At 51.2% G+C, this 26,081-nt stretch overlaps 1 protein-coding gene across 4 annotated transcripts in view; it reads right to left on the reverse strand.

The window, feature by feature from the left end:
• ZBTB7C (zinc finger and BTB domain containing 7C) overlaps nucleotides 1-26,081 on the reverse strand; it is a 337,583-nt gene that overhangs the window by 77,096 nt on the left and 234,406 nt on the right. The gene's annotated exons all lie outside the window — the stretch shown is intronic.

Raw genomic sequence — 26,081 nt, forward strand, 5'->3', positions numbered from 1 at the left:
GAGTGTGAGGGGAAGCTGAGGAGGAGGGAGGAGTGTGAGGGAAGGCTGAGGAGGAGGGTAAGTGGGTGGGGAAGGCTGAGGAGGAGGGGAGAAGGTGGAAGAAGGCTGAGGAGAAGGGGAAGAGAAGGGCTGAGAAAGACAGGAGAAGAGGAAAAGCTGGAGAAGGGCCCAGGGGAGGGAAAAAAAGGAGGAAGAGAGGGAGGAGGAGAGCTGAGAATCAGTGGGGAAAGGTGCTGATGCAGCAAGGCCAAGAGAAGGTCACTCAGTGACTGGCTCCCAGAGAAGATTCCTGGAGGTTGCCAGCACCTTTCAGGGAGCCAACAGGGAAAGGGCAATCTGACGATGTTTCTGGAGATAAGCAGGGGCTTGGGAGGGGCTTGGGAGGTGGTCAGAGGCAGGGCCCAGAGGCTGGGCCTGGGACAACCTGGGAGCTTGGCCGGACTTTTGGTGCTTCAGGCCATTTGAGCTCCCAGGCTGCAAGTCACACTGATGTGGGAGCTTGCTTGGACAGGGTCCCCTTGTGCCCTAGGGACTCATTTTCAAATAAGGACAGAATCTAGGGTCATCCTTGGAGCTGGAGCATGAGCTTGGCTCAGGTGCTAAGATGGAGCATTAGCAAACGACACACCTACCCAGTGAAGTAAAGGGCAAGTTCCCTGGGATCAGGACTACCAAAGAGTAGCTGTAGAACCAGCTGGTAGAGAGGATTTCCTTAGCCCCCCTCCTCTTTTGTTCTCAAAAGGAGTTCAGAAGTTCCTAGGGTTTGACTTTATGCCCAGAAAAATGTTACTTCTTCCTCTTCCCCTCATGAAATAAAACCTTCCCCCCAAATATTTGTCAGGGTGAAGTTCCACCATTAGAAAGTCATTCCTTTGAGTATATCTGAGGCTAGGAGAGTGATGTTACTTCTCATGGTCACCAGTGTCTGATTCCAGAGCCCATGCCCTTTTTACCTTAGGCTTGTCCTCAGTGGGTGAAGCCCCAGGAAAAGGAACAGCAGGCTGATGTGGAGGGAATGAGAGACAGGAGGGCCTGGAGTTTTCTCATGCAAGTAGGAGAGTGGGAAATCAGAAGCAGTAAGGCAGAACCTTGCAGTGCAGAGATTTGAGAGATTGAAGTGCAAGGAGGCTAGCCCAGCTAAGCAGGAATGTTAGGCCAAAGGGAGCGGGACACATAAGGTGGAATGCTTGCCCAAGCCTGAGAACCCAGGGAGAGAGCAGATTTGGGAAAGACAAAGCTGTGCAGACCTCAAGGTTCATCTACTCTAATGACTCCATTTTTGTGGCTGAGGATATGAAGACTCAGAGAGGGTAACCCCAGGAAGTCAGGGATGATGGCCCAGACCCCTGGTGACCTCTCTTCTCTGCTCCAGGGCCAACTACTCCTCAGCACTGGCAAGTTACAGGGACCGCGGGGTAAGAACAGGGAGGTGAGCAGGGAAGTCAGCAGCAGCAAAATGAGGAAAATGCCTGAGTAAACCCCAGGCTGCCATGCTGGGGAAACCAAGGCACTGTGACTTTTGCGCGCATTTATTCTGCCTTAAGGTGTGATCCAAATAGTGAAGTGACCTGGTTCAGACTGAGGAGTGTTAAATGTGCCTAGAACGTTGCAACAGAGTGGGGAGAGGGCATACTTGTCAAAGAGGCACTAAGCTGTAGTGAGACAAAGCTCTGGCAGGGGACAGATCTCAGAAGCTTCTGGAGTAGGGACACTTCCTGGCAGAAAAGAGCTTAGAGCAGGAAGAGGGAAAGACACAGAGTTCCGAGTGTAGGGTGAGGGGAAGGGTAGCAGTCTGGGGAGGGTCTCAGGGCACTACTGGAACCCCAGGCCAGAAGTGGCTGTCACAGGCTGAATGAGGCTCAGGGGAGAAAACGAGGGGGCAGGGAACACCATGCGACAGCCCCTGAGCTAAGCGACACCCCTCCATGCAGATGGCCTTATCCCAGCTATGGCTTCCTTGTTTTGAACACCTGGAGCTTATACCCCTTCCTGCAGGGCCCCTTCTCTTTCCAAAATTGGAAAGATGCAGAGATGACTTCTGCCATTAAAAATGATGCTCTTGGTCTCAGCTCAGGTCATGATCGTGGGGTCATGAGATGGAGCCCCACATCGGGCTCAGGGCTGAGCTTGGAGCCTGCTTGCGATGTCCTCTCTCTCCCTCCACCTGTGCTCCCTCCTCCCTCGTAACTGGCAAGCTCTCTCTTTCTCTCTCAAGTAAATGAAATCTTTCTAAAAAACGATGTTTATGATCGGTTGGTAACTTGAACACGTTTATGAAGATGAGCGAGAAAGCAGGATACACAATTGTATATAGTGTACTCATCACTGAATCACAACAGAAAACCACACAAACAGTGCCCGTCTGGCAAGACGAATGGGGCCGGAGGCTGAGCGAGGCTGTCTGATGCAGGGCCCGGGCAAAGGGTGGGGAAGGGGAGCAGAACAGGTACTGGAGAGGCATATTCTATTTCCTAGATGTTCTAGACGGAGCATGTGTTATTGTTATCATGGTGCAAACAATAATTCTTCGTTGAAAGGAGGAAAAATATGATATTTTCAAAAAAGAGAAAGAGGTGCCTTCTTATACAGAAGGATATTCAAACACAAGCAACTCCTCACCCCACAAATTCTTCTCTGCCTTACCCCAGACTCGGGGAACCCGGGATCCTCCCACGCACAATGGACCGCAGCCCCAAGGAGCAGCAGGAATGATCTGCAGACACAGATGGGGTACTAAAGGGGCGGGGACCACTCAGCCCAGATGGAAGCATGGCCCCACTTCACAGGCTAGGAGACTGAGGCTCAGAGAGATAAAGTGACTTAACCACAGGCTCGTGGCCATTAGGGGGAGAGACCATGGATCCTTAAGTGCAGCTCAGGGATCATTTCTATTCTCTATACTCCTTGGTTGATTTTACTGTCCTCACTACCACCATCATCACCGTCACCACCACCATCACCATCACCATCATTCTCCATAGGTGCAATGTTCTCATCTCACACTGACAAGAGAGATCACTTTGGATGTGTCTTTTGCACACAGTCCTCTGGGTCCCTTGCAGTCCCACACCACACTGAGCAGAGGGTGAACGCTCTGTGGTTTCCGTGACCGTCTCTGCATTTGCCGGTCACCCTGTCCCCTCACGTGGTTAGAAGAGTGGACCTCAGAAAGCCTCTCCGTGGCCAGTGCCTCTTATCCAGTCTGCAGAGAGAGCATTTTTAAGAGGCATTCTCTTTAGGGAGCTAATTACCTAATTAGTGCATCTAGAGGAAGGCTTAGGTTATGAGGCTGATAATAAGGCAAAACCCACGGAACAATTGTGCAAGGCGGCTCCTTGCTGTCAGGCTGGTTGTCTGCGTCAAATTATTAATTACAATTCTTAATCACTCCTTTCCCTGTCAGAACCCCTGAGACTTTGTTCCTTTCGTCGTGTGGCCTTCCTAGAATGCACAGTTCTGAGTATCTTTCTTCTTCAGGGTGATGGGGGGAATGGCTCCATTCGGCCAAGCAGCCATGCTTTCTGCTTGGACCCGAGAGCACCTGTAGCCACCGGCCTGGCTACGGGGCAGGGTCCCCTCCATGCCCACGGGTCCTGTCCTGATGAGGAGTGCCTGGACAGGGGGGGAGGTCCAGATTGGTGGGGGGTGGTTACTAGACAGGGCAGGGAAGCCGAGGACAGCTGTGGTCAGCAATCTGACAGGCTCATCAGGGACGAGAAAGACAAGGATTATTCCATCGCCCCATGGCAGAAGCAGAATAAGTGAATTTGTTGTGTGGGGGTCCCATTCAGAATCCCAGAGTGACTTTCTGATAATTCTAGCTGTGCCAAGGACAGTAGGGATGGTCTGGAAGCCAGACCAGCCTCCAGCGCCCGATGCCTTCCAGCAGCTCGAGGATACCTCCCACTTCCCTCTGAGCCCCTTTCCAGCCTAAACTGACCCCACTGCTGCCCTGAGGCCAAGACTGTGCCTGACTCACACCTGCGTCCCTCTCCCAGCCCCCTAGGTGCTCCGGAACCGTTTGTGAATTGGAGCTGGAATAAAAAAGTAAGCCCAGGGACGCCTGGGTGGCTCAGTTGGTTGGGCCTCTGCCTTCTGTTCAGGTCATGATCCCAGGGTCCTGGGATCCAGTCCCACTTCGGGCTCCTTGCTCAGCAGGGAGCCTGCTTCTCCCTCTGCCTCTGCCTCTGCCTGCCTCTGTCTGCCCGTGCTCACTCTCTCTGACAAATAAATAAATAAAATCTTAAAAAAAAAAAAAAAGCCCAGATTCAAATATCATAAAACAAGAACACAAACAGGAGTATTTGGCCTGGGGGGAAGGTCGATGGGGAAGGTGCTTTCATGCTTTCCTTTTCTTCAAGGAGTGGAATGAATTTGGGGGATATTTGTGAAATATTTGTGAGCAACTTATGACAACCCAGGACGGTGCTGACCCCATCACAGCTGTCTCGGGAGGGAGGCAGAGGGGAGAGGCCTGGGCGGGGGCAGGGGGCTGGCAGGACAGGGGTCCTGGACGCAAACTCTGCCTAACCTCACGTGTGACAGAGGGTGACGTGGCTGCAGAACCAGCTTAACCCCATCAGTGACCCTGAATCTGGGGTCTTCCTATGGGAGGGCTTCTCTCCATGCTCATTTATTTTTAGAGACCAACCTGGTTAAAACACGCGTGCTTATAAAACAGTGGAAACTCAGGCACAGCCAGACAAGGAAAAAAAAAAGAAAACAAATATACACAATTTTCTGGTGGGCAAGTTAGCAACGTAGGATCCAAAAATCATGATGTACATTTTCTTTGAGCCAGCAATTCCACTTCTTACTGCCTATCCTAATAATGGAGAACGTGGGATGGTTTTATTACCCAATATTAATCTCAGTATTGCTACATCATGGGATAAAAATTTAAATGTCCAAAAAAAGAAATCAAAGTATGAGACGGTACATTTATACAACAAAATGACTTGCAGCCATTAAATAATGCAGATAAATACTTTACTGGCATGTAGATATGCTCTGTTGTGACACGTGCAAACACGGCCCTACAGAGCGATCCCAATTTGTTTAACAAAATACATGCTCACTGAAAAAAGCCTGGAATAATATATATTTATAATAATCACACTCAGCAGGAGATTACAGTTGTCTCATTCTCTTTCTCTTACTGTCTGGGGTTTCCTAATTCTCTTTTTCCACCATGCACATGTGTTCTTTTTACAATTAAAAAAATAAGTTTACTTTTATGTATGCTTTTGCCAGGAAAAGAAGATCATTATAGACAGTTGAGAAAAAAGAAGTCTGCAAAGCGTATGTGCAGAAACCCGTGCTGTGTACGCTTGTGTACACTGAGAGAAAAACGAGAGGAAAATAGACAGGAAAATTCTAAGAATATGTAATAAGATTACAGATAGCATTTCTAAGTAGTGGGAAGATGAGTGTTTCTGTTGTTTCAATCTTTCTATGCAAAATGAGTATTTTAACATGAAAAGCTTTGAACTTGAAGACTGCGTGGTCACTTAAGTGCTTCATGGGTTCAGTGATTTAGAGAAAGGGTAACACGGAGTTGTCCACGTGGGCGGCACCCGGCTTCGAGGGCCCATCGTGGGACCAGCTGCCCACACACAGCCAGGAAGCAGACAGGGGCTATTTCCCAAGCCGTCTTTGAAGGTGCCCTTCCTGTGGTCCTACGAAAGGGCATTTCGTTGCGGACAGGAAAGCGACGTCAGGGAAAAGGCCCCCATGCTGCCGGCCTGCAGGCTCGTTCATGACACCAGCTCACGGCTGTCTTGCCCCCAAGCCTTGCCTTCCTCACCTGCTCAGATGCGGATGATACTGCGAGCTGCCCCTCTTCTTGGCTTGTGGAAGTACACGGAAAAGGAAAAAATCCCCAGACACACGGAGAACAATCACAGGTAAAGTTACTGGACCAGCCAGCGAAGAGACAGAAGAGAAGCTCAACAGGGCTCCTTGGAGCTACATTGTTTTCAGAACCAGCTTAACCCGGAGCCTCTCACCCCGAACTCACTCTAGCCCCTTTACGGCCAGGGGGAGGAAAGGATCAGGAGCTGCCCTGTCTGGTCCGGACCACTCACCCTCATAGCGGGGCGGCCTCCTGACCTGGGGTGCTTTTCATCTGGCTCCAAATCAAGGGGAAAGTCATGCAAATCTGCAGTCTAAGTTTCTTCCAGTATCTCAGAAATGGAAGATGTGCAAATGATGAATTCATCCTCAAACCCAGCCCTCAACATGGACTGGGTCTCAAGTTGCGTTTTGGCTGCCGGTAGTATAAACACAGCTCCGTGGCTCTATCGGTAACGAGCTCTGCCAGCTCCGTGTGCAGGGCGTGCTCCTGGCCTGCCCTTAGGGGAGCCACCCAGGAAGCAGCTGCTCCTGGCGCACGGGGTGGCTGGGGACACACCGCTGGTCAGGGGTGGGGGCTGAGACCTGGGCCAAGTCCCCCTTCACTTGGGGTCTCGGTGTCCTCATGTGTAAAATGAGGGCTGTATTGTCCTGTGAAAGACCCTTTGTGCTTTTGAGATCCTGGGATCACTTGGTAATCCAGAGGCCGTAGTTCTGTCCTTGACAGCGGTTATCATAACGCTGTGACTGATGTTCTATGTGTGGGTCTGGATGTAAATTTGCAGGAGGCAGGAGTACTGGCGGGAGAGGAGTACAAGAAAATAGCCAACGCTATTGCCGCAGACATGGGGCAACCAGGAGCGGAGAGACAGCCGGGAGAGCGGGACTGGGTACCACCACCAGCACGGGACACAATTGGGCAGCATCTTAGGAAGCTGGACACACGTGTACCCTCTGACCCACCAATCCCACTACTTGATGCAGAGCACAGAGAAGCTCCCTGCTATCCACACCAGATGCTTCCAGATCTATCTTGAGGCCACCTCGCCCTCAGTCCACAGGACTGCTGAAAGCAGGGCCTGTTGGGTCCAAAGTGAGCTCCTGCCCCAGTCTCTGCTGGGTTTGCTGCTTCCTGTCATTTCTGTGCTGGCTGCACTGGGGCCAGCCAGGTGCTCATCTTCCTGCTGCCGTGACCTGCACCCTCCCGCCAGTGGCAATCCTGCTTCCTGACCCTTCTCTCAGCCGCAGAGGGTCCTTGCTCTCACCCCCTCACCTCTGCTGGCTGTCCTGGCCGCTGCCTGCCTGGATGTTGGCCCACTGCGCATACCATCTTCAGTGCCAGTGCTTATGTAGGCCCAGCCCTTTCTGAGCCTGTGGTCCTCTCCCCGCCCATGTGGGGGGCCGCTGGACAAGTCTGGCTCTTGTGTTGCTGTCACATTGTGAGAGCTGAGAGTGCCACTGGATGATGACCGAGAGCCAGCTGGCTTCTCCAGCCTCCCTATCCCATGGAGGTGATTCTTTCAACACAACCAAACCATCCTTGGCCGGGGACTTGGACATGGATAGCCCTTTCTCTCCCAACTCGTGTCTCCTGAGCATTCCTGCCCAGGGTGGAAAAGTCCTAGGGACCTGGCGTTTAGAGGCCGTCTTGCAGAGGTGGCCCAGGAAAACTCCAAGACCCAGACAGGAGCCAGGCTGAATCCAGTGCCCAGCAGCATCTCTAGGTGAGAGCTGGGCTGGCAGGGTCCCAAAGGGGTGTGGCCATTCTTCTAGAGATCCTGGCAGGTGTGAAAGGATGGGCACACACCTGTCAGTGGTTTCCCAGGGGCCGTGGCCTCCGTCAGCCCTGGCAGGCTCTCTGCCTAGTCCTGGCGTCCCACAATCCCCTTCTGCTGGGCATCACCTTACCTGTCCTTCACCTCCCTGCGGGGACTTCTCTTCACATCAGCAGAGCAAAGCAACACCTGTCTGAACAAGATCTAGCTCTGGTCACGACCCTCCCTGGTTCTGCCTTCAGCGTCCCCTAGTCACTCAATTTCCTCACTTGCTCGCTTACTAACATACGATGAGCCCTCAGCAAGTCCTAGGCACTCTTGCAGACTGTGCTGGGGGCTGGGGGACACAGAAAGAAGAACACAGGCCACATTCCTCAGCTGTGCCCTCCTCTGTAGAGATCCCACAGACATTTCTGGCCTCTCCCTTATCTAGACCCCCTAATCCAGCCAAGCTGGAATGCTCACTTTCTGAGGACACCTGAGCCTGCCACCACCATGGGTTAGTTCCTAGCATTCCTTGTATATTGTTGTTGAAATCCTTCAAGGACCCATTCAGGTGACACCTCCTCCAGTAAGCCCTCCCGGTTAACCCTACCAGAAGCTTGTGTCTGAAGAAAAGAAAGTGCAGGGCCTGCATCACTCAGCCTGTGTAGCTCTTCTCTAGTCATATTGAGAGAGCAGGTCTGAACTTTCCAGAAGGATGTTATATTCCTCAAGGGTAGAGGCTCTACTTTCAGATTCTTCTGCATCTCCCGTGCCACTTAACACCTCTGAGCTCCTGAGGACAAAACTGTGACCTGAGGACAGACTTCGTTTTCCCCCTTCCAAAGGTTCCAGTGATGCTGTTGTTCTGGGGATGGGTTAGAGCTGGGAGTCTTAGCCAGCTGCCGCCCTCGCTCTGATGACCCAGCGGCCATGGAAACCATGGGTCTATTTCCAAGCAGAAACAGACTACTGCAGAGTGTACCAGTCCCTCCATGGACAAAGCAAGCTTCCAGCTCTTGGTAACCCATGAGCCTTTTCTTATCAATTATCTGAAATGCAGATGCCTCAAGGTGCAGGGGAGGCTGTCTGGCAGGCAGGGCAGACTGGAACCCTGGCCTGCTCAGCCAATGGAAGGTAATGGAGAGAGATGAACAAATGCCCTAAGGTCTTGGGTAGCTCAGGAAGGGTCCCTTAGCCCTTCTGTCCCTCAGCTTCGGCCCCGCTGAAAAGCAGATTCCCTGCTGAAAGGGAGGTGAAACGCACAGGTGTTGGAGGGAGACTCCCTCCGTTCGAATCTTAGCTCAGCTGCTTTCCCACTGTGTGACCACAGACAAGCTATTTGACAGCTTTGGCCTCAACTTCTCCTCTGTAGAATGGGAATAATAACCAGCCCTGCCCTGGACGGTCGTGAAGGTAGAGCACGTCAACACAAGGAAGCACGTAAAACAGAGCCTGGGCATCACACGCTGTGTGGACGGAGACTTGATGACATTGTGAGCCATCCACACGGAGCAAAACTTTAATAAAAACATGCCATTCTGGGACGCCTGGGTGGCTCAGTGTGTTGAGCGACGGACTCTTGATTTCAGCTCAGGTCGTGATCTCAGGCTCATGAAAGGGAGCCCTGTGTCGGGCCCCACGCTCAGCATGGAATCTGCCCGAGTTTCTCTCTCTCCCTCTCCCACTGCCCCTCCCCACCCAGTTCTAGAGCACCTGTGCTCCTTCTCTCTCTCAAATAAATAAATAAGCAAAACCAAAACATACCAAACTGGTCTCCAGAGTGGCGGTGCAGAAGACATGGGTGGGAATATCTAGTTCATTCGGCCTTTGCTTGCCAGTGCCCGCTGCCCTTATTTATTTATTAATGTCGAGCCAGCATTGTGAAAGAGATGAGTTAAAAAAAAAAAAAAAAAAGGGCGGAATCATGGGGCTTTAACCTGGGGTTTTTCAGTGGTAATGAGCCATAACAACTGTGCATATGCGAGTTGGTCCCTTGCCACACGCAATCCCACATCAGTCAGCTGTTGTTTCCTTTTCCTCCTTTATGGCTCTGAGAGCCTTTCTCTAAGGTTACTGGAAGCTCTTCATAGGGCTGATATGTTAACTTATTTTTTTGCTATGTGTTATATTGTTCTGTATATATTTGTATATATTGTATATATATATATTGTATATATTTGTATATATTGTTATATAAAAGTTTTGAAAACTTTTTTAATAGTAAAATGTTTATCTGGAGACCCAAAGTATTCAGTGTTTGCCTATGTATTGCTCTTGTAGCATTTTATCCTAAGAAAATACTCAGATTTGGGGTCGTGGCTGGCCCAGTCGGAGAAGCCTGCAGCTCTCGATCTTGGGGTCCTGAGTTTGAGCCCCACATTGGGTGCAGAGATCACTTAAATAAATAAATAAACTTTAAAACTTTTTTTTTTTAAAGACTTTATCTATTTATTTGACAGACAGAAATCACAAGTAGACGGAGAGGCAGGCAGAGAGAGAGAGAGGGAAGCAGGTTCCCCACTGAGCAGAGAGCCCGATGCGGGCCTCGATCCCAGGACCCTGAGATCATGACCTGAGCCGAAGGCAGCGGCTTAACCCACTGAGCCACCCAGGTGCCCCTAAAACTGTTTTTGAAGTTAAATATTTTTTAAAAAGAAAATATTCAGATTTTTGGAGCCGAGATGTTGGTTCTGATGCTATTTACATTAGAGAAAATTGGAAACCAAGTGTTTGTGGTATATTAATGTATGTGAAGCACTTAGAATGAGTTTCCTATGGATGATTTGGAAATGATTAGGAGCCTGCTAAGTGAATAAAGCAGCATAATGACCAATAGAATCCCAGTTAGGATAAAATTTAAAAATTACACATGGGCTTTAGAAAAGGTTGCAGGAAGATACACCAAAATATTAATAGTATTAACTGAAGTTATTTCTCAGTGCTAGAATTAGTGATCCCTTCATCTTTACACTTCTCCGATTTTCCAAACTTTCTATAAGAAATGTATTACTGTATGTATTTTTGTAAAAAGAGATTATTGTTATCACATCACTCTCTCAAACTCCAGTGCCCACTAGATGCCTTACTTGGAGGCTTCTTAAAACACAGATCACTAGGTCCCTCTCCCAGACTTCCTGGTTCAATAGTTCTGGGGTGGGGACTCCGATTCTCCATTTCTTTCTTTCTTTCTTTCTCTCTTTCTTTTTTTAAAGACTTATTTATTTATTTGAAAGAAAGACATGTGGGGGTGGGGGTGGGGGCAGAGAGAGAGGGAGAGAAAATCTTAAGCCGACTTTGCACTGAGCACAGAGCCTGACTCAAAGCTCGATCTCATGACCCTGAGATCACGACCTGAGCCGAAAACAACTGCACCAGCTGGGAGCCCCTGAGATTTTGCATTTCTAACAAAGCCCCGGGTCATGCTGCTGGTCCAGGCAACATGCTTTGAGAACCATGGCTCTAGACTAAAGGGTCTTTTTCTCTCCCATTGCCCCGTTTCCATTTAGGTTAAAGTGGTGGTGTCTGTTCTTCTTGATCTTTGAAGACTGATTGTTTCCACTCACTGAGAAGGAGCCAGAACATTGCCACAAGCCCAGCAGGTAAGTGTCCTCATTCCACAGCCAATCCCACCTTCTTGGAAGACCTATGTTCCACACGCTCCTTCCCTAAAGCTACCAGGCACATCCCTTTCCTTCTCATTTTCCAACCAAATGAACTTGGGGAATCTGGGGACATTTCTCATTAGTAGTCAGTTCCCTTATTTTTTCTTTGAAGTTATTTATTTATTTATTTGTTTGTTTGTTTATCTGAGAGAAACAGAGATAGTGACAGAGATCATAACAAAGTGGGGAGGAGAGAGAAAAGAAGCAGGCTCCCCGCTGAGCAAGAAACCGGATGCGAGACTCAGTCCCAGGACCCTGGGATCAAAGCCCTGAGCCAAAGGCAGACACTTAACCTACTAAGCCACCCAGGTGCCCCCAGCTCCCATATTTTGAATTAACTTTCACACATGACAGGTGGGTCCTAGCAACCAGACCAAAAACTCTCAGTGGGCCCGGGAAACCGTGCAAAGGCGTGTCACGGGTGCTCATAAATGTGTGTTGGTTTGACTGGGTCCCCTCCAGGGACTGTTTTCGGCTGGGAGGACACAGTGGGAGAGCAGAACTGGCTGGATCTTACCTTCATGAAGCTTTCATTCTAGTGGGAGAGCATACAGTATCACAAAAAGATAAATAATCATCTCATGGATGGGGAGGAGGGCTGCGAAGGAAAAAAAAATGTGGAAGAACAGAATTATAAATAATGGGGGGTTTCCATTATTTGGGGACTCAGAAAGGGCCTTTTGAGTCTGCATGGTGTTGGCCTTCCACAGGGTGAAAGAGACAAATAGGGCAGATCTCACCGGGTCTCCCAGGCTTGTGTTTCTCAAAGGGCAACAAGCATGCCGCCCAGTGATTTCAATTCACTATTCAATAGGTCTGGGCTGGAGCCTGAGACGCTTCATCTCCATCAAGCTCCCAAGTGGGCTCCAAGTTGCTGGTCCAAGGACCAACCTCTGAGTAGCACAGAGTTAGGCCATAGTAGGGAGTTTAGAATTCAATCTAATTACAATGGGGTCCACTGAGAGTTTGAAGCTAGAGAGGGGCAGATATCCCATCGATGCTTTAAAAAGATGATTCTCTTTTAAAAGAGAACGTGTGGAAGGCTCCAGAGCAGAGGCAGAGAGGCAGGAGATCCAGGGTCAGTGGAGGGTGCTGGGTCCCTGGATGTGGCAGGGGAGGTGTGGAGAAACGATCTGGGTCCCAGAATGTGTGTTAGAACTAGGGCTAGCAGGACACGCTGTGGGACCAGGCACTGGGGAAAAAGCATAGGGGGAAAGCAAAGGAGATTTAACCCACCAGCCAGCAGGTGGGTCTGTACAACCCCAAAACAAAGGGCAGGACCATGCTGACCTTCATCTTCCCATCAACCCATCAAGGATTTACTTGGGACTGAACTGCGTGGCTTTTTAGCACCACACACACAGAATGTGAACTCCAGGCCTTCCGGATGGAAGGGGCTGGGAAGGCACATGGTAACTTTTCACTCTTGTGTCCTGGAGCATCAGCTCAGAAAGGAAGGCGCATGGCTGCAGGTGACAGGCTCTGGAAGGTTCCAGGAGAGTCCAGTGGGCACCTGGTCTCCCGTGAACTTCTGGCTGGCCTGGCCCGTTTCAAGCGGTCCCAGGCTCCTCCCAGGGAGGCAGCCACTTCCCATGCCCACTCCTACCCTTCCCACAGAGCTGGGCCTGGGAGCGCTCTGGATTAGGACCCCTGCCCCATACTCCCATTTACTCACACAACACCAGCTTCCATTTCTGAGTTCCCTCTTAGCAGGTTATTCCCTGCATTTCCATCTCATTCCACCAGGAATGCGATTCCAGACTTAGCTGCCTGCAGCTAGGCAGTCATTCGCCTTGAAGCCCTGGCCTGAGTGAAAGAGCCCATCTTGCAGGTCTTGGATGGCCCCGGGATGGCTGGAGACACCGCAAAGACAGTGCCCGGAGCACCCACCTGGCCAGGTGGGCTGGAGTCTATGAAATTAGGGCTTAGGGGAGGGGCTGAGGACTGTGGGGCCAGAGAGTGGGAGAGGGCTGCAGTGGGGCTGAGCTGGGTGCCAGTGGATCTGGCTTGGAAAGGGGGAACTGCAAGGGCCCCCGTGATTTCAGCATAATCCAGGGGAGGCAGAGCCCTGTGGGCAACACATTTCTTCTTTTAATGGTGCTTCACGAATCCATGTCCATGATGCTGGGCACTGTCTGCCTTTGTCCTTTTCCGGCACACGGTGTCCAGCTGAGTGGGTGGGAGAACACGGACATCACCGTTCTCCAATTCTGGACTACCTCGACTGTTACTCGCTTCTTTCTCTCTTAGGAAGACGTAGTGGTTATTTGAGCTTTATTCCAGAGGCACATGGACTGCCGGAGGCAGCTGTGTTGGGGTGAGGGCCAAGACCATACACGCTGTCCTGCCCACGTGCCAGTTCCCCGGCGGAAGGGGCCTCGGAGCACGTGGTGCATTCACCCCCCACAGCACCCCGCAGGGAAAGCCAATTTCACTGAGGACTCCAAACGGCGCTAGGCTAGTGAGGGCTGAGAGCACAGGCTTTGGGCTGATTCAGTCTGTAACAACACACTCCGGAGAAGCGTCTGGAATGGACAGCAAAGTGTAAGGGGTGGGACCAGGGCGGGGGTATGCCAAGTGAGAGCAGAGAGCCGGAGGCCAAGGGCCCATGAGCCAGATTTCCCCGGAGTTAGGGGGTGAGGAGGGAGTGTTCCAGGCTGGGGATTTATCGCAGCCCAGGATTCTCGGCCAGCTGTGCACAGAGTCCACCCCACACTGAAGAAAAGCCGCCCACACCCCAGGCCCCGCGGCACGATGCCAGCTTCCCTGGAGGATCTCAGTAAATGGAATAGTGAATGAATGAATGAATGAATGAATGAATGAACCAACGAACAAAGGAAGGAAGGAGTGAGGGAACAGACACAATGGCAGCAGCTTGTGTAACTCACAGCCTTACTACCCACCCCCCAAATAGTTGGCCTATTCCCTCTCAGACCTTGACTCCCTGCCGAAATAAGGAGTGGGGCCAGGGTGATCCTGTCCCTGGGGCTGACCCCAAAGCTGCAGCATTTCCCTCCTGGCAGCTGTGGCTGGGGTTGTGGGGTCCCCAGACACAGAGACCTTCAGCAAGCCTGCCACCTATGCCTCTAGCGCCACATGGCTCACTGACTGCTTTATGACCACCTGTTACATGCTCCACTCTGTGGTCAGGGCGGCAGGGAGAGGAGAGAGCCCTGAGGGCTATCCTTCCCGTCTGCAGAGAAAGGTAGGCCATATACAGACCACAGAGGGCACAGAGCTGAGTCACACCATCCCCTTTGAGAGTCCCTGGTGGTGCCGGCTGCTGGGAAGCCGTCAGTGGTCGGCCCTCAGCTCCGAACCGCCCTTGCAGGACTGCCTGGGCTACAGAGCCACGGACCCCAAGTCGTGTTTGTCTGAGGATGCCTGCAAAGGTCCCCGGGGGTTGGCTGAAGTGGCTGGGGCTGCCTCATCAGCTTCTCCTCCACCCTTCCAGCTCCTTCCCTCAGCCTCCTGTAGGAGTCCCTTCCCCGGGGCACTCCTAACTAACGTCCTCATACTGAACTCTGCCTGCTGGCTACTGCCCAGAGCCCCCAGCCTTGGAGCCACAGGGACTACAACACTGAATATAATGCATACAGTAGCTCTCAGTATTCATTCTATAGCTCAGACTCTAGAAGAACGAGTGGGTACAGAAATAAATGCTGCGAGATGCTTCCTGAAAATATAGTTCTCCTTAGCAATTATTAAGTTTTTAGTAATTAACTTGTAGAGCACAAATTCATATACGTTAGAGTCTCGTTTATTCATATGAACCATTGCTTCTCTCGTATTTTATGTATGATGCTCAGCTCTGGGGTCCCTGATGGACAGGAGATGGTGTAGCCTGGGGACAGTGAGATGGTTTCTTTCCTGCAGGGCTCAGCCAGCCAGGAAAAATGCCAATTAAGGCAAAGCTGTCTGCGAGGAATCATTTCAGTTGTCATGTTAACCTCACGACCTGGGGATCACAGACTGGGTACTAGCTCCCCAACTCTCCAGGCAAACTGTGCGCCTTTAATTGGCATCCATTCCTTTGGGGCGTGGTGACCCCTACCTAGTAATGCTGAACTTTGCAGGGTTGATGAAAGAACCAAGCAAAGCCTGCGGTCTGTCTGCCTGCCTGAGACCCCCTGGGTGGGCCTGGGACGGGAGGAGGCCAGAATGGGCGCCCCTCTGTGAATGTGTTAGGAGATACAGGGTAGCACAGACCTTCTCCGGCAGCCAAAAGCACGTGCTGGAAGAGAATCTGCACTGTAGTCCCCAGAGCCAAACAAAATGCAACCAAGTACCTTGGAGAATGGTGGCATTTTGTTACTAATTACCTTTTTCAGATGCTACTAAATTATCCCTTATGTTATTATTGATTACATTCATCATCATTACAGATAGCTGGCTGGTGCAGCGGATGGGAGACAGTCTGCATGCCCATCCCTGCAGGCCTGGCCAACAGAACCAGCTACCGGAAGTCCTTCCAATGGGAGGACCACAGGATCTTTGGGGTGCCGTGGGATTTGGGGGTGGTGGCTGGCTTGTCCCAGGGCCTCGGGAGTGAGGCCAGGGCACTTGCCCTCACTGGCTGAGGACCTGGAAATAGTCATGGGATACTGGTTGGTGTCTGTCAAGTTGTCTAAACTGACCCTGGAGGGGCTCCTGCTCCTCGAGGAGCAGAGGTGCCTGGGGTGCCTGGGTGGCTCAGTCGGTTAAGGTTCTGACTCTTGATTTTGGCTCAGGTCATCATCTCAGGGTGATGAGATAGAGCTCCATGGGCTCTGCTCTCAGCGGGGAGTCTGCTTGAGATTCTGTGTCTCTCCCTCCCCCGCAGCCCCTCCCCCACTTGTGCAGGCTCACTCTTGCACTCTCTCTCTCCCCTTCTAAAATAAATAAATTTTAAAAGAGAGAGAGCGAGAGAGAGAGAGAGCGAGCATGCAGAAGTGAGTGAGAAAACGCAAAAACAAAGACACCTCTTTACAAAAGGGGAAGGAAGCCTTTTAGAGTTAGTTGGGGAGAAAGCCCCTTGCTGTCCCCTCTCTCCCAGACCCTCTGCTCCAGCAAGAACCAGCACAGGGACAATCAGGAGGAAACTGAGGGCAAAACCTAGGAGCAGTGGCCACTGATCTGGCGCTGGCTCTTTGCAGCAGTGGGAGGAGAAGGGCCAGGAGCCCGAGTAGAACACAGGAGCCATGGGGGAAACCAGGGGCTCTTGGTGGGGCTGGGGACAGTAGGCCAGAAATGGGCTGTATGGAAGTTCTGAGTTTAAAACTATTTTCAAACTATGGTTAGTCTGTGCTAGATGTGGTACATAATTTATCTTTTAAATTCTTCCATCGGCTCCGAAGGCAGCTATAATTTTCACATTTACAGAAGAATTAATCCAAGGCTCTGAGGCTGCAGGAAGTCCACAGCGACTGGGCTGGAGGTGGGTGCATGTGAGCTGAGACGGGAGCTCAGGCTAAGGGATCCTCACCTCGGCAAGTGCTTCCTGCTGCTGAAGCCACAGAAGGGATCTCACTCCTGCTGGGATTCTGGAGTCAGCAGTGTCCCAAGAACAAGGTTCCCAACCCTGAACGGTGTGTCTCCTGTTGGCTGCCTCCCAGACATCTGTTCTTGCCCTACCCTCCCCCCACCTCCACCGAGCTGGCTCCAGCTTCCCTGCTAGGGAGCCCCCTTGATCCCAGGGAGTACAGAGAACCCCCTGTGCTGGGAAGCCACCGCTCACAGCACCTTGTTCCAGCACTTTCCATCCCAGTACTCAGGTCAGAGCAGGCTGGAGAAGCATAACTGAGAGTGCTCACTGGACCAATGCAATGGTTGTAAGAGGTGGTCAAGGCCATGGCAAGAGTGTGGTCTTCAGGGTAGGGAGACCCATGTTCTGGCTTTACCATCTGTGGGGAAGAATTTTTGGAGGAAGAGGCCCTTCTGACAGTCCGACATTGTCTGCCTCTCCTCCGTGGTGGCCCCAGTGGACTTGGCCATGCAGAGCATTGAGCTGGGTCAGACAGCCGTGGGAGTCACTGTACAGCAGATGTCCCTCTGGTGCGGTGTGACTGCACTGTGGTGGCCAGCGGTGCATTCTAAGAATGGGTGACATGGAGAACACTTTCCCTGGTGCGGTCCAGGCAAGTGATCCCCGCAGGGCCCTGCCAAGAATGGGGCAGCCAGGACCGACCGCCACAGGGCCACGAGCACAGCAATGCAAATGCTCTGGGAAGATCTGCTGACTTGGCTCTAGGGCCATTCCTTGATGATACATTGTTTCTAGAACATTTGACCTCTTCAGAGGGTATCATTTTAAAAGTTTCCATACTACTGTTTTCTATTTCCTTTATTATCTCTCACGCTGATTGCCCCCTCCTTTATTACCTGCTCTGATTTGGTGCCTGGTAATTATTACTTTGGAAAAACCCATGATAAGATAATCCTTCATCATCATTGGAAAATCGACAGGGTCTGAGAGCAGGCCAGGATTTCGTCATAGGTCTAAGGAGTTTCTTATTAAGTACACCAGAAGAACTGTATCGGTCATCTACCCTGGAACTTAAAGACAGCCCCAATGTGCTGTCCCCCTTCTATCCACATCAGAGCAGGGCTCAGAGGCCAGCCCTGCCCAGCATGCCCACCAGTGGCTTTAATCTGTCACCTGAAACCTACAGTGGGCTCACATCTCCAGTTTCCCAGGGGGTGCTGCTCAGCTTATTTCCAAAATTTCCAATGGTTCCAGGCTCCAGGGGAGATCCTGACCAAAGGATGCCTCCCTCCAGCTTCATGTCACCTGCAGCCACACACCTGAAATGGGCCATTGTGATGCATCACTGTTCGTCCTGCCCAAATGGTGAAGGCCAACACTTACAGGCTACGCCTGGAGGGCCTCTCCTGTCTGGTCCTTACAGCAACCCCAGGTTGTGGGGGGCAGGGGGAGGGGAATCTCATGCCTTCCTACAAATGGGAAAGCCATTGCACAGAGAGGTTAAGTAACTGGCCCAAGGCCACAGAGCATGTAAATGACAGAGTGGCGGCTTGCACCTGGCCCTGGCCCCAGAGCCTCTGTGCTAGAAGGCTGTGCCAAGGTGTTTCACCCTCCGCCCCAGCTCAGGACACCTTGATGAAGCCTGTCCTGCAGACTCCGCCTCTTACCCTGTGCTCTGACACTGAATGGCAGCATCCTTCTGGACCACTCAGCCGATTGTAACACTCGATTCTATAGAATCTTGCTTCATTTTAAGTTCTGGTCCTAACTGGATGAATGGATGACAATGTTCGGAGGAGGAGGGCGAGGGCGAGAGCCACACCCCTGTCCTTTCTGGAGCCAGCTCACGGCCCGCCACTTCCGTCCTTGCTGGCTCGCTGTCACCTGCAGGGGCCCCTCTGACCACAGGGCAGTTTCTCTACGCAGGGCCCCTCCAGTCCTCTCCTGGCTCCCTCCACAGGAGGCTCACTTGGCCTGGTCTTTCATCCCAGCATGGACTCAGGCTCTAGGTTGGCTCACGCTCCGCCTCTGGCCTCTGCCTGGGTCTGCAAAGAGTTCACCATCATGTTATTGGAAAGGCTTCCAAGAGCTGGAGGCCAGGTTCACTCAGAGGGTGCACCCCGGGAGTGGGGGTGGAGGGAGGCCAGGGGTGGTGCAGGGACACACCCCTAGGCAGCAAGCCCTGACAGGAGAGGGCGGGCGGGAGGGAGCCTCTGAGCGGAGAACCCCGTAGCTGGCTGTGTACAGTGCCCACCAAGGGGCCCGCTGCCCCAAGGCCTGCACCCTCTGCAGAGCCTCTTATCTCGATCTTGGCCCTCACTCATTTGTTCCCCAGCCTTCCCGGTTCCTGCGGGTCACACCCCGTGTCACCTTGGCAACCCCCTGACCTATAGAGAGGGGAACCATTCTCACCTGCCTGGTTCTCCCCACAGAGCAGCCCAGGGTGCTCTCCATCCCTGCCCCCACCGCCCCAGGGCCACCTCTGAGCCCAGGCATCACAAGCAGGGGCTGAAGTTGCTTGGCTGAAGTAGCTCCAGAAAAGAAGTCCCCGTTCCCATGAACTGCCCCCTGCTCTGCCCAGAGTTACTGATTCTGCCTTCTCCTCATGCCGGATGACCCACCAGGAGAACCATGGGCTGGCACGCCTCCTCTTTCAAAGACAGATGCCCTGCCAAGTGGGGGTTGACTCTGTGGCCAGTGTCTTCTACACCTTCATGTGGATTAGCACAAAGAACCGGCTCTTTCCTAGTAACTGGGTCAGATCATCAGAGGGTGGGGGATCGAGTAAGAGTTTTGAAGGTTGGGGGGTGGGGGTGGGTGACTTGGGAACACAGAGTAATTCCCAGTTGGGCAGGCCCCAGGGGGGAGAGGAATTTGAGCTGTGAATGAAGAGCATGGAAGTACCCAGAAAAAAGTGGACAGTAAGTGCCTGTTTCACTGCCCTCCACAAAAATGGCCAACGCGGAGTGTGGACAAGCCAGGGCTGCAGACACTCAGGGTGGTTCATAACTTCCCTGGGGTCCCCGTCCCCTGGCCAGAAGCTCAAAGCTTAGACGGTCAATGTCCTTAGTGTGGAGTGGACACAGAGGACACACGGGCACACATACAGTCCCAAGAAAAACACATCAATGCCCACAAACCCACCCCAAACACGTGTCCCCAGCCAAGGAGGCCGCACTAATCAGCAGGAGGGGGCAGATCAAGCCCACTTCCTTTTATTGCAACTTCTACCCTTCTAGAATTTCTCCTTCTCTGCAGGTCCAGGCCACAGAGACATTAATCCCTATTCAAATGAGCCTTCCAGGTTCTTCCTTCATTAGAAAAAAAAAAAATCTCTCAAAACACCCCAAAGCGAGGCTCCAAAATCCTGGCAGCAAGCAGTGTGCACAGTCCCAGGAAGAGAGGGCCTCACCTGGCCTCTCTTGTTGGAAGGCAGAAATGCGACCCTGCCTTCCCTCCTCTGCCTGCTCCCCCCTCCCTGCAACAGCTTTCATAAACAGTGATTATTTCAGTCCTGTGAATTGTCCAGTCAGGGTGACGGGGTGGGAGCCAAGGGCTGGAGCGTGGAGCTCAGATCTCCGAGGAAAGCGGCCCTCCCTTCCCTCCTCCGCCCGCTCCAGGTGGGAGTTGAGGAGGAGGGCACGGCTCTGGCTGAGACCAGGGATGACAGAAGCATTTTCCCAGCAGCCAGATGAGGGCAGAGCCCTAGTGGGGGAGGGTAGGGAGGCAGAGTTTGCTGACGGGCTTGGAGGTGGGGTCACCCTACCTACACGCCAGGAATTTGGGCCTCTCCAAAACGCTTCTGCCTCCAAATCAAGAGCCCTAAAATTGCAGCTCTGGGGATTAGCCTCGGACTGCCTCTCTGGTTAAAATATACTGGCATATTGAGGACAGCATGGAGTGTTAGTCAACTTGTCTTTGATAGGAGATATTTGGGAAATGGGGGTTAAATGAATGAGCGCGTGAGTGAAGGACACTACAGCTCCTGGTAGAAATCAAAGTTGGGGTGGAAAGCTCTAGGTGTTTCAAGGGAAGCAGGTGCGGATGCCACCAAGGGGGTGGAGAGAAGAAAGGGGTGCCAGGTCAAATTCTGCCATGTCACTCTTATGCCCTGGGCCAGCCAGGACTGCAGGGGGCCTTTCCTCAAAGAGCAGGAGTCTATTATCAAGTAAGTGGCTGCTATCAGCCACTCCTGATACACCACCCTCCTCGGGGAAGTTGGGACAATCGTCCTCTGGGAAGGTGATACTCAGAATTGCTTTAGCTCAACTGCAGGAACCATCTACTCAGGGGATCGCCCAATTTTTTTACAGTTGTAGGAGTCCCCTTGTTACAAATACAATTTTGTGCAAAAACAGACCCACACAGAACTGTTTGGGGTCAGCTCAGTGAATCCCTTTAATGAATGTCAAACTAGGGGTGTCCGGGTGGCACAGTCAGTTGCACATCTGACTCTTGGTTTCAGACGGGGTCATGATGCAGGGTTGGGATCTCCAAGTCACGGGATCAAGCCCTGCATCAGGCTCCATATTCAGCTCTGTCTTCCCCTCTGCTCTCTCTCTCTCACATCAATAAATCAATCTTTAAAAAGAAAATAGAACACCAATCTAATCCAGCTTCTCATGCTGAAAAAGGAAATCAAGGCCCAAAGAGGTCAAGCTGTGACCACATTCTCTGTCACAACTACTTTTCAGGCAACTGGACTCTTCTTCTGTTCTTCCCGGGTGGGGCCTGGGATGCCTGGAATCTTTTAAAAGTTTTCATAGGTCATTACCTCTAATCAGGTTTAGGAATTGCTGCAGGAAGCATTGGCTTGAAGGTGAAGAGTAAATTAGTAGCAGAGACTGAGCCCAGCAGCTCTTGTCAGCCCAAAGTCAATGACAATGACTTCACAGAAGCTACTGGAAAGGATTTCTGGTACTGAGGTTGGCGTGTGTTGAACATGGTGCCCCAGAATGGCCACTGACAAAGCCCTCAGTATGTTCTGGTGAACAGATAATTTTTTTGTCATCTTTGGGAGTCTTTCAGGCTGGGTGCATTTCCCTGCCCCTCTCAGCTCAAATTTGTCTTTGTGAGGAGTCTTACCCCAAGTCAGTCCCACAGGTATGGAAATGGGGTAAAATTATTATATCCTGGAGCTGAACTGCCAGCAGGAAATGGAACACTCAGCTACATCAAACCATTGTAGATGAATCAGTGGGTCTTGCCAGCGACCCAGGGCCCCAAAAAGAAAGGAAGGAGGTAGCCTTGGATTGCCTCACTGTCACTGCCTAAGATGTCAAGGCTCACCAACAGATTCCTTTGTGGTCCCAAAGGGGTCACTCCACAAGATAAAAACATCAGGATCTCCACTAAGTCCCCACTCAAAGACCCAAACATAGAACAATGTGTCTAAATTCACTTCCATTAGGCCCATTTCTTCCCTTCCCAGGGCCTGGCTTTCCACCAGCAGCCTTAGCTGGGAAGAGTGGGGCTGAGGGCGTGGGTCCCACGGCCAGCGCTCTGGAGCATTCAAGCATTCCTTAGGAAAACAAGGAGAGCACCAACCCCTGAGTCATACCGTGGGAGCTGTCCCACAGAAACACAGACGGAAAACCTGAAGACAACTCGGGGACATCCAGAGGAACCATCAGCCAGGCAGAATGACCAAGAAGTTGAGACGGCTCTCCCTACAAGTATGGAAAGCCAATGCGACTGTGGGGATCCAGAACGTTGCCTAGGTGTTGCCTCTCGGAGCACACAAACCCTCAGAAGATGTGCTGGCTCTAATAAAAAGGCAGATATCAAGTGTTGGCAAAGATGGTGAGAAACTGGGGTCCTCATATATGGGCTGGTGGGAATGTAAAATGGCGTGGCTCCATGAGGAAGAGTCTGGTGGTTTCCCAGAAGGTAACATGTGGAGCCGCTGTATGACCAGGCATTTCCAGGGTTAGGTAAACACCCGAGAGACAAGCCAACCTACGTGCACACGAAAACCTGGACATGAATGTTCGTGGCAGCGTCATCTACAAGAGCCACACGTGGAAACAACCCAAACATCCGTCCACTAAAGAATGGATACATAAAATGTGATCTTACCAATAAAAGGAGTGTCATTCCCAAATAAAAAGTCATGAAGTACTGATACATACTACAAGTGCATGTGCTCTAAAAACATGCAAAGGAGAAGAAGCTAGTCACGAGAGGCCACGTATTACATGACCCAGTTCATACAAAATGGCCAGAGGGGGCAAATCCGTTTAGAGACAGGAAGTAGAGGATCGGTGACCTAAAACGTGAGGAGTTGAGAGGAAATGGGGAGAGACTGCTAAATGGGGACCGAGTTCTGCTTTGCAGGATGAAAGTGTTCTAATACTGTTGGTGGTGATGGCTGCACATACGGGAATATACTAAAAGCCACTGAATGGTACAACTTTAACTGAGTGACTTGTACGGACCATTCATTATATCTCAATAAAGCTGTTCTTTTTAAAAACCTAGAAAATTTCCCAATACCTAGGTTCCGCTTAACAGACGCATCCTCTGCTCGACTTCCCCAAGGCTTAAGGAAGGCAGGCACCGACAAAAGCTGGGGTCACTCTCCCCTCACCAGTGGCCTTTACCCGTAATTCGCAACAACCAACAGGCCAACCTGTTCGCTCCAGAAACAACTTAACAGGATTGTCAGCCAGGATCCATAGCCAGAAAAGAAGGAGCCCTGGGAAAAGGAGTGTGCCAAGTTCAGTTCTGTGATATCATTTGGGAGGGTCACGTGTACATTTGCTTCTGGTTTGTATCTAATTTGAAAAAGCCGACCTAGATTGTATACTGTATTATTAGGCAATTTTTCCAGCTTGGAGTCTCGGTGTTGCTCCACATGATTTGTTCAGAGGATGAACTCACTTCTCTGCTGATGAAGAAACATTCCGCCCCAGGTTGCTGTCCCAGGATGCGCAGGCTTGGCGCATGCCAGCTTTCCTATTCCATCCTCCATGAGGGCGCAAGCCAGGCCACCGTGGGGGAAGAGCTCTTACCCCATAGGGGAAGTTTCCCTCTCGCTAGCTGGCCTCCAGCATGGTGGAGGGGGCGCAGGGGAGACTGTGAGAGGGCAGGGGGCAGAGCCGACTGGTACTCTCCCAGGCAAGGCACAGACAGAGGGGGCTTCCCTATGGAACAAAAGGGAGTTCGAAAGAAGACAGCCCACATTCCTCTTTTTCTAAACACAGGCTCAAGATGTGCAGCGGGAAAGTTAAATTATGTGGCAATTCTCAAAGTCATCCACTAAAGATTATCTCTTCCTTCACAGGAATTACTCATCTCACTCCATCATGAAACCTCAGTGTCTATCACTATTCAAATTTATTGAGCAACGACATGCAGAATGTATTGTATAAAGGACCTGTTTCATCACCCCATTCCCCAAGCTATTTCTTTTTTTATGCTAAGTCATGAGAAGTCTGGCAAGTTAAAAACCAAAACAAAAACTAACAAGGATGCATGTGCATGCATTAAAATACACACACACACACACACACACACACACACACAAAGATGGGGAAAAATTCCTTCGTGGAAGTTACTATGAGGCAGGCAGCTTCAGAAAGGAAAAACACAATCTCTGACTAATATGAAGGAGACTTCAAATTGCTCTTGGCAACAATCTCTCAGCCCCAGATTCCCCTCCCTCTATTCATCTCTGCAGTTCCCAGCCAAAGGAAAATAAAGTGAATAGCTCTCTCCCTGGCCCAGCCTAGAGGACTGAGTAAGGGCTGAGCAGACAAACATCCCTGTGCAAATGCACACCTGTGTAATTGCTGCAAACACGGGACAGCCAGTGGGGTGCTCACTGCCCTTACTGGGCTGATAATCTCAGATCAGGAGAAAATGCCTTTATCTGGGCACGGTGACATCAAAACAGAATGCAATGTGGTCTTGTGACCCCCAAACACAAGATATTTTCTAAAGGGGACGGGACGGGGAGAAGGAAGAAGAAAAAGAAGTCCTCCCAGAAGGGCCCATGTCAGTTCCCAAAGAAGGAAGGCCCCAGAACAGTACTCAGAGGAGTTTGGCTTCAAGGCAAGATTTATCAGTTCACCTTCCTCACAAAAGTGATAGTTAATTTTAGAGGTAGTGATCTTATACCTATTATACCATTCAAGATGGAAGGACAGGTAACAGGCCAAATGTCCTAGAATATTTATGGCTGTTCTGTCCCAAAGATTCATCTGCCACCATTTTATTAGGACAGATATGTCAGGTCAGCTAAAATGGAGATGGACAGGAGCATCAGGAAATGGCCCTGAAGTGCGGGTACAAGCAAGTGGAATAGGGTCTTTGGCATTGAGCCCTGAAACACCCTGGCAGGCTAGTGTGGGCTGCTCCGAGAATTACAGATGGCCAAGAGACATGGGTTCTAGTGCTAGCTTTGCTACCAAGTCCTGTGAACATGGATGAGCCTCCCCAGTGGTTGGATGAGGGCTAGGAGCACAGCTCCGGCCTTCTGTGTGTGTGTGTATGTTTGTGTAAAGCGGCTGATGCCTCAGGACAGTTCCCACGCTGTTGGCCCTGGTCCAGAGAGGGGCCAGTCCTCCTGGAGGCTGCATGGGGCTCTTGACATCTCCAGCTGGGACGTGCCAAAACTAAAAGCCCATCTCAGAACCCATAACCAGGAGCTGATCATCACAGCTGCAGGGGTTCAAAAAGCTGCGTGCCTACTGTGTACCTTCCACAGGTCTGCTAGGGCCATGGATGAGTCCTTGTGACTGCAGCATGGGGACAGGCCAGCTTTCCAGCCGTCCACCCGCCTCCTCACCCAGGCCTCCTGCCATTCCTCCTTCTCCCACATATGGTCTCATTAAATCCGCTCAATCAAAATAAATAAATAAATCCAGTGAGTCCCCACTAAAGGATGAGTCACTGCCATTCCCACTGACAGAGCCCCGGGACCAGTTCGGACTTCACCTGCTGAGGTCCTTAGTCCTTAACGCTTCGCATCATGCCTGGAATCACACATTAGACAACACAGTAGTTGTTGAATAAATGACAGACTGAATGGAAAGAAACTAAGGTTCAAAACTGTTACTACTGTTAACACTGACACACTATTTCGTATTGTGCTATAATGATATCAGGGGATTCCTGCCTCCCCTAACTGGAGTGTAAGATTCTAGAGGCTGTAGGTGTAATGGGCAGCTTTGATTCCTGGCTCGGTCACTGATAAACTGGACTTAATCCCATTAAGCCTTAGTTTCCATATCTGCAAAGTGGGACTAGTGGTTATCTGATGAGTGATGTGGGTTACAGGAGAGACTGTGTGCCAAGCACAGTCTGGCACCTGATCTCTGAATGTCCCATCTCCTCCTT

This window comes from Mustela nigripes, chromosome 8, assembly GCF_022355385.1.
Source record: "Mustela nigripes isolate SB6536 chromosome 8, MUSNIG.SB6536, whole genome shotgun sequence".
In the NCBI taxonomy this organism is placed as follows: Eukaryota; Metazoa; Chordata; class Mammalia; order Carnivora; family Mustelidae; genus Mustela; species Mustela nigripes.